The sequence below is a fragment of the Hyperoodon ampullatus genome (assembly GCF_949752795.1).
Source record: "Hyperoodon ampullatus genome assembly, chromosome: 3".
Taxonomy (NCBI): Eukaryota; Metazoa; Chordata; class Mammalia; order Artiodactyla; family Ziphiidae; genus Hyperoodon; species Hyperoodon ampullatus.
Window position 1 is genome coordinate 130,831,831 of NC_136916.1, and position 18,103 is coordinate 130,849,933.

Sequence of the window (18,103 nt, forward strand, 5' to 3'; positions counted from 1 at the left end):
TCCGCAACAAGAGAGGCCACGATAGTGAGAGGCCTGCGCATCGTGATGAAGAGTGCCCCACTCGCCACAACTAGAGAAAGCCCTCGCACAGAAACGAAGACCCAACACGGCAAAAATAAATAAATTAATTAATAAACTCCTACCCCCAACATCTTAAAAAAAAATGTACAGCCATACAAAAACAGACATAGTGGTCAGTGGAACAGAACAGAGAGCCCAGAAATAAACCCACACACCTATGGACAATTAATCTTCAACAAAGGAGGCAAGAATAGACAATGGGGAAAAGACAGTCTCTTCAGCAAGTGGTGTTGGGAAAGCTGGATGGCCATATGTTAATCAATGAAGTTAGAACACACCCTCAAACCATACACAAAAATAAACTCAAAATGACTTAAAGACTTAACTATAAGACAAGACACCATAAAACTCCTAGAAGAGAACACAGGCAAAACATTCTCTGACATAAATTGTACCTGTGTTTTCTAAGGTCAGTCTCCCAAGGCAACAGAAACAAAAGCAAAAATAAACAAATGGGACCTAATCCAAACTTATAAGCTTTTGCACAGCAAAGAAAACCATAAACAAAATGAAAAGACAACCTACAGACTGGGAGAAAATATTTGCAAATGATGCGACTGACAAGGGCTTTATTTCCAAAATATACAAACAGCGAATACAACTCAACAACAACAAAACAAATAAACCAATCAGAAAAAGGGCAGAAGACCTAAACAGACATTTCTCCGAAGAAGACATTCAGATGGCCAAGAGGCACATGAAAAAATGCTCAACATTGCTAATTATTAGAGAAATGTAAATCAAAATTACAATGAGGTATCACCTCACACCAGTCAGAATGGCCATCATCAAAAAGTCTACAGATAGCAAATGCTGGAGAGGGTGTGGAGAAAAGGGGATCCTCCTACACTGTTGGTGGGAATGTAAACTGGTGCAGCCACTATGGAAAACAGTATGGAGGTTCCTCAAAAAGATAAAAATAGAGGGACTTCACTGGTGGTAGAGTGTTTAAGACCCTGCGCTCACAGTGCAGGTGGCCCAGGTTCGATCCCTGGTCAGGGAACTAGATCCCTCATGCCACAACTAAGAGCCCACATGCCACAACTAAAGGAGCCCACATGTGGGCAACAAAGATCTCTCCTCCTGAAACTAAGACCCAGCGCAGCCAAATAAATAAATAAATAAATATTTTAAAAAACCAAAACTAAAAATAAAGTTGCCATATGATCCAGCAATTCCACTCCTGAGTATATACCAGACAGAACTATAATTTGAAAAGATACATGCACCCCTATGTTCACAGCAGCACTATTTACAATAGCCAAGACATGGAAACAAGCTAAATGTCCATCGACAGATGAATGGATAAAGAAGATGTGGCACATATTTACAATGGAATATTACTCAGCCATAAAAAAGAGTGAAATAATGCCATTTGCAGCACCATGGATGGACTTAGAGACTATCATACTAAGCGAAGTAAGTCAGAAAGAGAAAGAAAAATACCATATGAAATCATTTATATGTGGAATCTAAAATATGACACAAATGAATTGATCAAGAAATAGAAAACAGGGCTTCCTTGGTGGCGCAGTGGTTGGGAGTCTGCCTGCCAATGCAGGGGATGTGGGTTCGTGCCCCGGTCTGGGAGGATCCCACATGCCGCGGAGCGGCTGGCCCCGTGAGACATGGCCGCTGAGCCTGAGTGTCTGGAGCCTGTGCTCCGCAACGGGAGAGGCTGCAACAGTGAGAGGCCCGCGTACCGCAAAAAAAAAAAAAAAAAAAAAAAAAAAAAAAAAAAAAAAAAAAAAAAAAGAAATAGAAACAGACTCACAGACATAGAGAACAGATTTGTGGTTGCCGGGGAGGGTAGAGGAGGGAAGGATTGGGAGTTTGGGATTAGCAGAGGCAAATTATTATGTATAGGATCGATAAACAACAAGATCCTACTGTACAGCACAGGGAACTATATTCAATATTCTGTGACAGAGCTTCCCTGGTGGCGCAGTGGTTAAGAATCTGCCTGCCAATGCAGGGGACACAGGTTCAAGCCCTGGTCCAGGAAGATCCCACATGCATGGAGCAACTAAGCCTCTGTGCCACAACTACTGAGCCTGTGCTCTAGAGTCCACAAGCCAAAACTACTGAGCCCACGTGCCTAGAGCCCGTGCTCCACAACAAGAGAAGCCACCGCAATGAGAAGCCTGCACACCGCAACAAAGAGTAGCCCCTGCTTGCCACAACTAGAGAAAGCCCATGCGCAGCAACAAAGACCCAACTCGGCCAAAAATAAATAAATAAATTTATATATTAAAAAAAATATCCTGTGACAAACTATAATGGAAAAGAATATGAAAAAGAATATATATATGTATAACTGAGTCCCTATGCTGTACAGCAGAAATTAACACAACACTGTAAATCAACCATACTTCAATAATATTTTTAAAAATTAAAAAAGAAAAAAGAAAACTAAAAAAAAAACCTGCTGAAAAAAAAATGTATAGCCATATTAGACATTTAAGTTTGACCGAAATAAAGATTAAATATTATAAAGGAAACCAAATAAAGGAGTATTTTTTAAAAATTTTGCCTACTATCATTTGATCTTCAAAACAAAAATAAAAACACTACAATCTAGTTTAAATAATAATACAAATAAGCATCACATTTAACATCCAACAAACTATCAACATCTAATGAACTACCTATCGCCATTCTAATCTGTCCACTTCTCTCCTCTCTCTATTTCAAAGGATAAGCTGATGTTTTTGAAAGCATCTTCTCAACTATAAAGCATAATATGAACGTAGTGTAAGATATCATTCAATCTAGATGATTTGAGGACAATATCATAACAAATAAAGACATATGAGATTTAAGCTTCCTTCTATTAGCCTACACTCCCACCTTCACATCCAGGAACATGAACATTTGGAGACACTCTCTTATTCAGTTAACATCTATGCAAGTATAGGTTATCACCTCACTCCCTCTACCCCTCTGCCTTTTTTTTTTCCCCAAAGTAAAAAAATAGAAAGGAAACACAAGTATAAAGACACTAAGGAAAACTTTATCAACTAGAAGAAGGACCAGCACTATGAATCATTTCTAAATGATCACTGCCCCATTTCAGAATTATGAAACAGTCACACACTGCCACAAAGCTTAACATTAACCAGTATTGTCTCCATAATCTCTCACTTTTCCCATTATACCTTTAAGACTGTTATTCAGTGCTTTTAGGAAATAAAGAAAAATGCTTCTTTGCTATGATGGATGTCTTCTGTTACTTTGAGGATTTAGAACATGGTATCATTTTCTGAAGATGAGCACACTGGATTGCAAAACCTAATTTTTTAATGATGTTTGATTTCACTTTACTATCTACATGTGTATACTGACACCATTATAATATTATTCTTGTCAATTACACTGTTGCAAGGAACTTAAAATTTTTTGACTAGAGAAAGATCTTCAAAATATTGGGGAAAATTTGGCTTTCATTCATAAATTGCCTTTTTTTGACATACAGGCACAATGGAAAGAAGATTTTGAGGGAATGGATTAAACATGATGATTAGGAATTGTGTTCAAATGGCCACTAAATGGGGAAAGAGATAAGAGGTTGGGCCCACACACCTGTTAAGGCCTTAATAAACTCTTTATCTGATAAGGCCTTTAAAGACTAAGCTCACAGATATCAACATGACTTCTAAAACATGATATCATACAGTGGTTAATCCTTCCAAAAAAAATTAAATGTTCTCCCAGTTCTGAGAGTCTGTGAAGTTGTTAATCCCCCAGGCTCTAAAATCTGACAGACCTGGTTTGAATCTGGCTTCTGCTGCTTATCAATGTCCTGGGCATATTGTTTCTTCTCTTTTCAAGACTGATTTCTCATCTGCAAAAAGGTGATTAACAGCTTTTGCTTCCTCTGGATGCTGTGAAAATTAAACAGCATAATATCTGGACACCTTTTCATCTGGTGCCTCATGCACAGTTATCGTACAATAAATACTGTGGTCTTGATATTATTATTGTTGTTATTGTTACTACAATATAGGCAATAGGCCAAAATTGCTAACTGCAGGGCCATGGGATACTAGTGCAACACATTAACCTATGAAGTGATGCTTTTTTTAAAATATAAATTTATTTATTTTTATTTATTTATTATTTTTGGCTGTGTTGGGTCTTTGTTGCTGTGCACGGGCTTTCTCTAGTTGTGGCGAGCAGGTGCTATTCTGCTGCGGTGTGCAGGTGTTGCGGTGTGCGGGCCTCTCATTGCAGTGGCTTCTCTTGTTGTGGAGCACAGGCTCTAGGTGCGCGGGCTCAGTAGTTGTGGCTCACGGGCCCTAGAGCGCAGGCTCAGTAGTTGTAGCGCACGGGCTTAGTTGCTCTGCAGCACGTGGGATCTTCCCCAACCAGAGCTCTAACCCGTGTCCCCTGCATTGGCAGGCGGATTCTTAACCACTGCGCCACCAGGGAAGCCCTGAAGTGATGCTTTCTATGTTTTCCAAAACCTGTTTCCAGCTGAAAATATTTTCGTTTTCTCACTGTAATCTAAAGGCGCGTCCTCTGCCACCTAGTGGCTCCTTATGACCAGTCAAGGAAAACATAAAAAGACACCCTCAAATCCCCCCCAAAAGCCACCATATTTAACAAAGGAATCATGCTGTAGATTTTCAAAAGAAGTAATACATGGTAGCAAAAAACTGCTTAAATTTAACATATTATTTTTTCTTCATAATATTCTATTAATCAAATTGTATTTCAATATTTAATTGCTAACAGCATCTCTGCAGAGTGACTGGGAGGGAGCCTTTATGGCTTGTAGGCCACAAGTGAGTTCCCTGGTGTCTTCATGGTAGAGGTGGTACATAAACATAAGGATTTCATCTTTTCTGCTTTTAAAATACAAATATCACAAGTGCTGATTTTTTTTAAGTGTGTAGTGCTCAGGTGCCTTCTATTTCTATTTCTTAAACTGGGGGTAAGAACATGTTTATTTTTTATTATTCTTTAAACTAAATGTATCTGTTTTACACAAGAATGAAAGTTCACTGGCAAAAGAAGCAAGAAGGGTCATCTAGACAGAAGGGACCTTGGAAGAAGGCAGGGTATGTGTGACAGCAGGCTCTGTAACCTGTAAGTAGTTCCATGTGTTTGGGCTGTAAGGTTCACGGTGAAAGTAGTGTGTAGAAAGGTAGGTGTGGCCAGATTCCCAAAGGCCTGGAATGGGATGTATCTGGACTTTCACCTGTGGGATATCAGAAGCCATCACAGATTTTTACAATGGAAATTAGATGATTGATAAGGACAAAAGCTACCAGTGAATAATTATCTCCTGTGTACCAGACCCCTTTCGTTCTAAATATTATCTCAATCCTTACAGTAACCCTTGAAACTTTCCCCCCCTCATTTTACTTAGTGGAAAACTGAGGCTCGTGGAAGTTAAGTAACTTACTTGAGGTCACACAACCAATAAGTGAGGGAGCTTGAATTGAAAGATGATCTATCTCTAAAGCATGAGTCCATGCCGGTAAACCAGAATATGCCATGCTTCCTGATATGGTCACATTTGTTTAGGACAGTAGTGTTCTCTTAGTTTGATTCACTTTTTGAGAATTAGGGAACATACTTTGAAGGTGGGGGTTATCTCTTTAAATGTGTTTGTCCACCACTGTGCACAGGAAGTGTTCAAATGCTTGCTGAATGACTCAACGCAATGCCAGTCTCTGACTCCAGAAAGGGTGAGTGGAAGGCATCAAAATGAAGCATTCTTAGATGTTACTATATTTTCATCCAGTTGCTCAAAAATGCACAAGGATGCACTATTTGAACAATGCTCCTAGGTTTTCTGGGCCACTCTATATCAATAAATAACGTGTATTGAGTATGCATTACATATACTAACTCACATGAGCCTCACAATAGCCCAACACTGAGGCACAGAGAGATTGTATAACTTGCCTAAGTTCTCAGATAACTAATTGGTAGAGGCAGGATTCAAGGCCAGGAATCTGACTTTAGAACCCTGACTCTTAAGCACCTTGCTATTCAGTCCCCACTGGACTAGACTCAGCCAAGACTTGTTCTACTCAGTAGGATTCAGCAGGATAGTCATCTCCTAGGATGACAGCGGAGATGGGCGGCCTGTGGGCAGCACAAAGGAAGCAGAGACTTCCACTGCCCGCTACTGTGCTCCAGGGCCTCCAGCCAAGGGGTAAGTGAGGCTCAAATTCATCTTGTATTCTGTAGACAGTGCCCTGTGCCCCAGCTGCTATCTCTGCCAAGTCAAGTCCCCTGCAGGAGGAAAGGTTTCCTTTTCCTAACTTATGTGAAGGCACCAGACTGGCAAGCAGGCCAGCATGGGGATCTGATTTGCTAGGGACAGTGGGCGTAGACAGAGGTATTCCCTGAGCATGTGGAAGAAATGACTAACCTTCCAGGAGAATTCCAAAAGTTGAAAAGTCATAAGACATGATCCTCTGCTTCAGAGTTTGGCCTAGAAAGATCCAGGGCACTGCTCAACCATTAAAGACTCTTTTAAGAGTCAAGTCTTAAATGAACTTAAAATGACCAGTTTATAATACATTGATCTGTCCTGAGGAAAGCCTGCTCATTTGGTGGGAAAAGACCAATTTTCAGGCAGGGTCATTTGGAAAAAAAAAGCTGTTTATAGGAGACAAATCCTCCCCGTGCACTTTCCAGTTTCATTACTTGTCAGAGCATTTCAATTATAGCTACACAATTACAGCTTTGCTTTAAAGTATTATTACCTATTCTCTATAAACGACAAAAGAATTTGAGAACCGTAAAGCACCATATACATGTGAGATATTAGGGTGGTTGGGAAAGATGGGAAGGATGTAGATGACGATGAGGTTGAAGTCAGCTAAGATTTACTGAACTCCTCATGATGCTGTGGGTCAAGCAATGTGCTGAGTAATTTGCATGCATTCTTTAATTTTCAAACAAATATTTATGAAACGTGTACTATAAGCCAGGCATACTTCTAAGCACTAAGGATAAGGTGGTGAATGAGACACAGTATTCATGGAACTCACATACTAATGAAGGAGAGCCACAAAAATCAAAATAGGCAAACAAATATATAATAAAATGTCAAGTAGTGATAAGAGCTATAAACAGAAAAACAAAGAGGGATAAAGGGATGAAAGGAATGGCCAGGGAAGGTCTCTGAGGAGGTAACATTCAGGCAGAGACCTGAATGAAGTGGGCAAATGATCCATGAAAACATACAGGGAAAGGATGTTCCAGGTAGAGGGAACAGCAAGTGTAAAGGCTCTGAGGTAGGAGAGAACTTAGTATGGTTGAACAAAAAAGAGGCCAGTGGATAGAGTGGAGTGAGGAAGGGAGACAGTGAGAAGAAACTATATCAGAGCTGGTTAGGTAGTGGTGCTGGTTGTGGTGGTGGTAGTAGTAGTAGTAGTAGTAGTAGTAGTAGTAGTAGTAGTAGTAGTGACAGTGGTAGCAGTAGTAGTAGTGTCTAAGTCAGTTAGTAGCTAGGTCTGGATCTGTTAGACCAGTTGAATTCTAAGTCTGATGGGAAGCCACTGGAGGATTTTAAGTTACGAAATGACATGATCTGACAGAAAGGATTATTCTGTGTCCATTAACTCATTTAATGCCTACAGCAAACCTGTGAGATGGATCTACCATTGCCATACAATAGATGAGGAAACAGAGGATTAGAAAGAGTAAGTAGGTAGTGCAATTAAAACTGGAATGCTTGTCTACCTAACACCAGAACCAGGTTCTTAGCCACCAGACCTAAGCCATCATGACCATTAAAATGGAGCTATTAGGTATGGTAGCCAGACTCCACAATGGCCCCCAGTGATCCTTGTCTATGTGTATCACACTCTTGTATGATCCTCTACCACAATGAATAGGTCTGACCTTTAAGACCAGTAGGATATTGCAGAAGTGACTGATGGTGAGTGGCCTCTGAGGCTAGGTCATAAAAGGCATCACTGCTTCTGGCTTGCTTTCTTGGAGTCAGGAAGACCTCAAGCAGTCTATGGAGAGACCTACGTGGAATGGTGCTGGAGCATCCCACCAGTCAGCACCAACTTGCCAGCACATGACAGCCACTTGAGAAGTAGATCCTCCAGTACCAGTTAAACCTTCAGATGACTGCACCATGATCAACATCTTATCAATCAATAACCTCATGAAAGACTCTGAGCCAGAATCACTAGGAATTTAGCCACTTCTGAATTCCTGATACACAGAAACTGTGAGAGATCATGTTTATTGTTTTTAAGTTACTAAACTTGAAGTAATTTGAGAAAGCAATCGATAACTAATATATTAGGCTTTTGTAAAAACAGATACTCCTATGCTATTGGGTCCAAATATTATTTAGAATGGAAATATTAAAAAACAAAAGCAGGGACTTATGGTGCAGTGGTTAAGGATCCGCCTGACAATGCAGGGGACACAGGTTCGAGCCCTGGTCTGGGAAGATCCCACATGCCGCGGAGCAACTAAGCCCGTGCGTCACAACTACTGAGCCTGTGCTCTAGAGACCGCAAGCCACAACTACTGAAGCCTGTGTGCCTAGAGCCCACGCTCCGCAACGAGAAAAGCCACCGCAGTGAGAACTGCAATGAAGAGTAGCCCCTGCTCACCGCAACTAGAGAAAGTCCACATGCAGCAACGAAGACCCAATGCAGCCAAAAATAAATTAATTAATTAATTAAAACAAACAAACAAACAAAAAAAAGCATACTGACTTGCTGCCTTTAATTTTTTTTTAAATGACAGTCCTTGTCTATTCAGGCTGCTGTAACAAAACACCACAGACTTAGTGGTTTAAATAATAGACATTTATTTCTCACAGGTCCAGAGGTTGGGAAGTCTAAGATCAAGGTGCCAGCAGTTTAGGTTCTAGGTGACGGTCCTCTTCCTGGTTTGCAGATGACTGCCTTCTTGCTGTTATCCTCACATGGCAGAGAAAACAAGCTCTGGTCTCTCTTCCTCTTCTTATAAGGGTACTAATTCCATCAAGGGGGTTCCATCCCCATGGCCTCATTTAAACCAAATTATTTCACAAAGGCCCCACCTCTTAATACCATTGCATGGGACAGGGAGGGGGTAGTGGTGCTTAGTGTTTTAACACATGAACTTTGGGGAGACACACTCAGTCCATAACAACAATTAAGGGGTCATTTTCCATAATTATTGAATTTCAGATAAATATTTACATATAAGTATGGTATATCAGTGTTCATATATAAAATTTGATACTTAAGCTACTATAATTAATATAGTAGGTAAAAATAAGTTAAGATGCAATGTTGCTCTATATTAACTGCCAACTCTCATGGGCAGGGAAACTGTGAGACCCATGGTGTGCTCAGATAACCATCTCTGTCCTGGTTCAGTTCAAGCATTTCTTGTCCTGACTCTGCATCATTTATGATCTCTTCTATGCCTTGAGCCATCTGTGTGGGAAGAGCTGCTACTTGTGTCAGAGATTTTAATGCTAAGTGAACACACTTCTCTTTCTCCTCCTAAAATTGGTCAGACTTCTGAATTTAACTCTGGTGTCTATAGCTTTAGCTTTGCTTGTGCCTTTTGGACAACTGCAATAACATATATTAAGCTAACCTTGAGCTACAAATACTCTGCAACTTGCCAAGTAATTATGTCAGTGATTAGTAACCCTTCAGATGGCCAAATCTTCATTTATTAATTCTAATTTAAGGTTTCACATGATAGTATCCCTTTGAAAAGCTACAATTTTCTCTAGCTGGGTTTAAATATTTTATGCATGAACATTATAAAATATTTAATAAGCGTCTTTAAAGTTAAAATTTAAAGCCAACCTCATACATTTAGAATGATCCTTACTTTTGCCTTGCTGTATCCAAATGGGAGAGGAGAATAATTAATCTTCCTAATCTTGGCTTAAAGAGCTGTGAGACCATCTGAGGATGTTATCTTACTGTTAGTGTAGTTCTCGGAGAGTTTAGCTAAGTTACTCTATAATATTGCTGCCTCGGCATGTTTTGTGTGACCCAGCAGCCTGCAGGAGCATTGAACTAACTCTAGCCCCTCTTGTGAGTGTATGCCCTAGATAACAGCCCCGAGGGTCACAAGTAAATGTAAGTTACTGATATTACTCCCCCAGTGGCCCTTGTGATAAACTGTCCCCCTCATCCTCTCAGGGGCTTCGCTCTGTGCACTCCTTAGATAAGACCCCTGAGAAGCTTACTAAAACCCTGCTCTTTTTGGTTTGAATTGCCCAGGAATCCCAAAGCACTCCACCCACTGACCCTAAGAGAGGCATGTGCCCCAAGTCCTGCTTCTCTCTGCCTGCACCCTGCCTCACCCTCCCTGTGTGGGCCCTCAAGGCATGCTGTATACTTCCTTTGGGACTTGTGAGTAATAAACTTCTCTATTCAATTTCCCTGGTGGTCTTTTGTTGGAAGGCAGCTATCCATCTGACACCCCAGGGCTCTAATAACAAGTGTTAATTTAACAAAATCATAGCAAGTGGCTCTACTAATATCTGACAAAATAGACTGTAAAACAAAGAATGTTGCTAGATATAAAGAGGGAAGTTTTATAAGAGTCAGTTCATCAGAACTATACAACAATTATTAAGATATATAAAACAGAGCCCCAAAATACATGAAATACAAACTATCAGAATTGAAGAGACAATAGTTGGAGACTTCTATACCCCTCTTTCAATAATAGAACACTTAGGCAGAAGGTCAGCAAGGAATTAAAAGACTTGAACAACATTACACACCACCTAGACCTAATAGACATCTATAGAGCACTCTGCCCAACAACAGAAAAATGCAAATTCTTCTCAAGGGTTGGAACATTCTCTGGAATAGACCATATGCTAGGCCATAAACCAAGTGTCAATAAATTAGAAAGAACTGAAATCACAGAAAGTATGCTCTTTGATCACAATAGAGTGAAATTAGAAATTAATAACAAAGAAATTTGGGAAACTCACAAATATATGGAAATAAACAACACACATTACTTCTAAATAACAGACAAAGAGGATATCAAAAGAGAAATTAGTAAATACTATGACATGAATGACATGAGGGCCACAACATAACAAACATAACAAAAGTTATGGGATGCGGCTGAAGAAGTGTTTAGAGGAAACTAAGTGGTTCAAAACCTACATTAAGAAAAGAAGAACATTGCAAATCAATAACCTAGTCTTCTACTTTAAAATACTTTAGGGGGAGAGGGAAAGCACACTAAATCCAAATCATGCAAAAAGAAAAAAATAATGAAAGAGAGAATAAAAAAACAATAGAGAAAACCAACAAAACTAAAAGTCTGTTCTTTGAAAAGATCAACAAAATTGACAAATCTTTAGCTAAACTGACCAAGAAAAAAGAGAGAAGACTCACATTGCTAAAATTAGGAATGAAAGAAGAGACATTAATATTGACCTTATAAATATAAAAAGGATTATAAGGGAATACTATGACCACTTGTAGGCCAACAAATTAGATAACTTAGATGAAATAGACATATTCCTAGAAAGACACAAACTACCAAAACGGATTCAAGAAGAAATAGAAAATCTGAATAAATCTAAAAGAGATTGGATATCCACAAAGAAAAGCCCAGCTCCAGATGACTGTACTGCAGAATTCTACCAAACATTTAAAGAAGATGACAAAAGAAATTCTTCACGAATACTTCCAATAATAGAAAAGGAGGGAACACTACTCAACTCATTTTATGAAACTAGTATTATCCTGATAACAAAATGAGATAAAGACATCACAAGAAAACTACAGACCAGTATCTCTTACGAATACAAATATAAAAATCCTCAACAAAATACTAGCAAACTGAATCTAGCAATATAGAAAAAAAACTAAACACCGTAACTGTAATAGGGAATAACAGATCTGACTCCATATTGGATCTGTTTCTTTTACTTTAACCTTTGTATTGTATTGCTTTTGCTATAATACAAGTTAATCACTAAAGGGATGTTGCCTATAGCTTAAAGTATACATAACGACCCATTTCCAGGTACCCTGCCGCCCATGCCTGAACGTCAAGCAAAAATACCTTTGTTTAAGCTCACAGGAAACATCCTGAGCAGGCTCACCTCTGAATTGCTGCAGGAAAGAAGATTACCACATCTCCTCCGAAGTCTAGCTGGAACCAGGAAATACTGCAACAACTTATTGTATATTACCTTTTTTACTTTACCTCCTCATCTCCCCCTCTTTGTTTATAAAAGAAGCTAGCATCCAAACCCAGGCAAGATGGTTCTTTGGGGCACTAGTCCACCGTCTTCTCAGTCTGCTGGCTTTCCAAATAAAGTCACTATTCTGTGCCCCAACAATTCATCTCTAGGTTTACTGGCCTGTCATATGGTGAGCAGTATGTAAGGTTGGTTTAACATTCAAAAGTCAATTAATAAATGATACCAATGGAATAAAGGACAGAGACTACTTGATGATCTTAATAAATGCAGAAAAAGCATGTGATAAAATTAAACATTCTTTCAGGATACACAACCACCTAGGAACAGAAGGAAACATCCTCAACCTTATAAAGGGCATCTATGAAAAACCCACACTCACATCATACTAATAATAAAAGACTAAATGCTTCCCCCCTAAGAACAGGAACAAGACAAGGATATCTACTCTTGCCACTTCTATTCAACATTGTACTGGAGGTCTAGCCAGGGAAATTAGGTGAGAGAATTAAATAGAAGGCATCCAAATTGGAAACAAAGAAGTAAAACTATCTCTACTTGTAGATCACATAATCTTGTATACAAAAAAATCCTCAGGAATCCACTAAAAATTATCTAGTAATTTTTAGAACTAATAAACACATTCAGCAAAGCTGCAGGATACAGATAAATACCAAATTCTACTGTAATTCTATACAGCAGAAATGAACAAAACAAAAATGATATGAAGAAAACAATTCCATTCACATTAGCATCAAAAAGAATAAATACTTAAGAATAAATTTAATAAAAGAGGTGCAAAACTTAGAATTTGAAGACTATAAAACATTGCTGAAAAAAATTAAGAAGACCCAAATAAATGACAAGACTTCCCATGTTCATGGGCTGCAAGCCTTACTATTGTTAAAAGAGCAATACTCCCCAATTTGTTCTACAGATTTAACGCATTCTCTTGCAAAATCCCCGCATACTTTTTAATAGAAATTGACAAGCTGATTTTAAAATTTATATGGAAAATCAAGGGTCCCGGTATAGGTAAAATAATCTTGAAAAAGAACATAGTTGGAAGACTCATACTTCCCAATTTCAAAACTAAAGTAACAAAGAGAGTGTGCTATTGGTATCAAGAGAGATACACAGATCAGTGGAATAGAACTGAAAAGTCAGGGGGAAAATAACCCCCCTCGAACATCTATGGCCAAATGATTTTTGACAAGGGTGCCAAGACCATTCCATGGTGAAAGAATAGTCTTTTCAACAAATGGTGTTGGGACAACTGGCTATCCACATGCTATGGAATGAAGTTGGACCCTCTATCCCACACCATACATAAAAATTAACTCAAAATGGATCAAAGACACAAATGTATGAGCTAAAACTATAAAACTCTTAGATAAAAAACATCAGTTACCCTGGATTGGGCAATAGTCAGTTTCCTAGATACTACACCACAAGCATTTCCATTTCAAGGTGTGTACCCAGGGGAAATGAGAACATTATGTCCCTGCAAAAACTTGTGAATGTTGATAGTAGCATTACTCATAAACAGCCAAAGAGCAGAACAAATGTCCATCAACTGATGAATGGATAAACAGATACATTCATAAAATGGAATGTGACTCAGCAATAAACAGAAATGAAGTACTGATACATGCTACAACATGTACAAACTTTGATTATGCTAAATAAAAGAAGTTAGTCACAAAGGACCATGTATTAAAATATTCCATTTAAAATGGTCATGAAGAACCTAGGGGCAAGATGGGAATAAAGACCCAGACCTACTAGAGAATGGACTTGAGGATATGGGGAGGGGGAAGGGTAAGCTGTGACAAAGCGAGAGAGTGGCATGGACATATATACACTACCAAACGTAAGGTAGATAGCTAGTGGGAAGCAGCCGCATAGCACAGGGAGATCAGCTCAGTGCTTTGTGACCACCTAGAGGAGTGAGATAGGGAGGGTGGGAGGGAGATGCAAGAGGGAAGAGATATGGGAACATATGTATATGTATAACTGATTCACTTTGTTATAAAGCAGAAACTAACACACCATTGTAAAGCAATTATACTCCAATAAAGATGTTAAAAAATAATAATAAAGTACTGATGGCCTAGTGATATTAGAAAAAAAAAAAAAGGAGTGATGTGAAGACCGGTGAGGAAGTAGTGAGGCAGAGGGAACAGCTAATGCAAATTCTCTAGTGTGAGAATGAATTTGATGTATTCAGAGACCCCCTGGAGTGTAGCAGGGTAGGGAGGAGGAGAGCCAGTACTACACAAGGTAGCAGTTAGGCAGATGTCAGATCATGTAGGACTTTTTAAGTCATAGTAATGAGTTTAAGGAGTTTGGCTTTAATGTTTAGTGCAGTGAGAACTTCTTGGAGGGTTTTAAGGAGAAATTGCTAGATCTTATTTAGAGAAGCAAGAGAGAGGACACAGGGTGATCAGTTAGGAATCTACTATTGTCGAGGCAAGAGATGATAGAAACTTGGACTAGGGTATTGGCTGTGGAGATGGAAATTACAGAAGGCAGAGTTCATGGGACTTGCTGATGGAGTACATGAAGAGGGGGTGAAAAGAGAGAACAATAGTGAAGAATTAAAATGTAAATTTTTGTCTTGAGCAACCAGATGGACCTTAGGGCTCTTAACTGAGATGGAAAACCAGGAGAGGGAGAATCAAGAATTTTATTTTTTGATCCTGTTATGTTTAAGCTACCTATTAGATATCCAAGAGATGTCCAGCCACAGGTTGAATATTGTTAAAAAAGAAATAACAGTCTTAAAATGGAGTCATTTGCCCCCCATGAGAGCAAATCCAGACTTAAAGAAGAGGCAATCTCATGATAAAACCCTTGCCAGTTCTCCTCTCCTAAAAAGGCCTAAAAAATAATTTTCTTTTGCTAATAACTCCCTTACCTCACCCTTCTTCCTATAAAAGCCTTCCATTTTGTATAACCTCTAGGAGAGCCCTTCTAGTTGCTAGATGGGATGCTGCCTGATTCATGAATCACTGAATAAAGACAATGAGCTCTTTTTTTTTAAGATTTCTTTTTGATGTTGACCATTTTTAAAGTCTTTATTGAATTTGTTGCAATATTGCTTGTTTTTTGTTTTGATATTTTGGCCACGAGCATGTGGGATCTTAGCCCCCCAACCAGGGATCGAACTTGCACCCCCTGCATTGGAAGCTAAGTCTTAACCACTGGACCGCCATGGAAGTCCCAAGACAATCAGATCTTTAAATTTACTTGGTTGACTTTTGTTTTTTAAGCACATACATGTCTGAAGTTCCCAGAAAGGTCAGGGCTGGAACGACAGGCATATTGATAGCTTTTAAAGCCAGAATTGAGGTTATCTGGAGGAGCATGTGGATATGAAGAGGAGGGGGCCAGTACAGCATCCTGGGGAAAGCCAATGTCTGGAAGTCAAGTACGGGAGGACGGCCAAGAATTTCAGAAGAAGCAGCTAGTCAGGAAGGAGAAAAAAAAGCAAGTGAGGCACCACACTGTGCCTTTCAGGAAGGGTGTGGTGACAGAATGCTGCTGGCAGTCAAGTAAAAATAATGTTAACACGCAGATTACTAGTGTCCTAGAAAGGGCCTTTCAGTGAAGGGGTGGGGAAATCAGCCAACTGGATTGAGTTTAGGAGAGAATGTGAAGTGAGGTGTAATGGCAACTATTTTCATTTGACTGATTAATACTTTCTAAAGACAGTGCACCAGCAAAGGAAACCATAAACAAGACCAAAAGACAACCCTCAGAATGGGAGAAAATATTTGCAAATGAAGCAACTGACAAAGGATTAATCTCCAAAATTTATAAACAGCTCATGCAGCTCAATAGCAAAAAAACAAACAACCCAATCCAAAAATGGGCAGAAGACTTAAATAGGCATTTCTCCAAAGAAGATATACAGACTGCCAACAAACACATGAAAGAATGCTCAACATCATTAATCATTAGAGAAATGCAAATCAAAACTACAATGAGATATCACCTCACACCAGTCAGAATGGCCATCATCAAGAAATCTACAAACAATAAATGCTGGAGAGGGTGTGGAGAAAAGGGAACACTCTTGCACTGCTGGTGGGAATGTGAATTGGTACAGCCACTATGGAGAACAGTATGGAGGTTCCTTAAAAAACTAAAAATAGAACTACCATATGACCCAGCAATCCCACTACTAGGCATATACCCTGAGAAGACCATAATTCAAAAAGAGACATGTACCAAAATGTTCATTGCAGCTCTATTCACAATAGCCCGGAGCTGGAAACAACCTAAGTGTCCATCATCGGATGAATGGATAAAGAAGATGTGGCACATATATACAATGGAATATTACTCAGCCATAAAAAGGAACGAAACTGAGCTATTTGTAATGAGGTGGATAGACCTAGAGTCTGTCATACAGAGTGAAGTAAGTCAGAAAGAGAAAGACAAATACCGTATGCTAACACATATATATGGAATTAAAAAAAAAAAAAGTCATAAAGAACCTAGGGGTAAAACGGGAATAAAGACACAGACCTACTTGAGAACGGACTTGAGGATATGGGGAGGGTGAAGGGTAAGCTGTGACAAAGTGAGAGAGAGGCATGGACATATATACACTACCAAACGTAAGGTGGATAGATAGTGGGAAGCAGCCGCAGAGCACAGGGAGATCAGCTCGGTGCTTTGTGACCGCCTGGAGGGGTGGGATAGGGAGGGTGGGAGGGAGGGAGACGCAATAGGGAAGGGATGTGGGAACAGATGTGTATGTATGACTGATTCACTTTGTTATAAAGCAGAAACTAATAAAAAAAATAAATAAATAAATTAAAAAAAAATAAATAAATAAAGACAGTGCACATTTTGATTTGCATTTGTATTTACAAATGCTTGAGGAAAAAAACCCTTAAATATTCGTTACAAGCCTGCGTCTTGTTCCATTTTGAATTTCTGATTTAGCATCTCTGTAACTACTGCATTACAAAAAACTGAGGGATCATATACATCCTAAAGTGCATAATATACATCCTAAGTGCACTAAACACGTACAGCTCAATGTTTTTTTGTTTTCCTGGGGTTTTTTTGGTTTGTTTTTGCAGTACGCGGGCCTCTCACTGTTGTGGCCTCTCCCGTTGCGGAGCACAGGCTCCGGACGCGCAGGCTCAGCGGCCATGGCTCACGGGCCCAGCCGCTCCGCGGCATGTGGGATCTTACCGGACCGGGGCACGAACCCGTGTCCCCTGCATTGGCAGGCGGATTCTCAACCACTGCGCCACCAGGGAAGCCCCTGTGTTTTTTTCATTAAAATAATTTTTATTGGAGTATAGTTCTTTACAATGTTGTGTTAGTTTCTGCTGTACAGCAAAGTGAATCAGCTATAAGTATACATATATCCCCTCTTTTTTTGGATTTCCTTCCCATTTAAGTCACCGCAGAGCACTGAGTAGAGTTCCCTGAGCTATACAATCTCAATGGCTTTTTAGGTATGCGTACACCTGTGTAAGCATTGTTCAGACCAAGATACAGAATACAAAGTGAACCCATAAGGTTCTCTTGTACCGCTTTACAGTCTATAATACCCCAGAAGTAAACCAATCTTCGGACTCATACAAACATCCATTAGCTTCCCAACAAAAATTTTCAAAGGAAACAAAAGAAAACTGACGGGCATTTAACTGGAAACTGCTTTAGTGTAAACTTACCTACTGCCTTCGTTAAGTATAAATGCCAATCATTCGGCGCCAAAATCCTGAGGCAAATTTTTAAGCCGTTCCTCTCCGAAGTCACGCCCCCCTTTCTATACCACGCCCTCCGTTCACTCTTCCTCCAAAACGGTTTTGA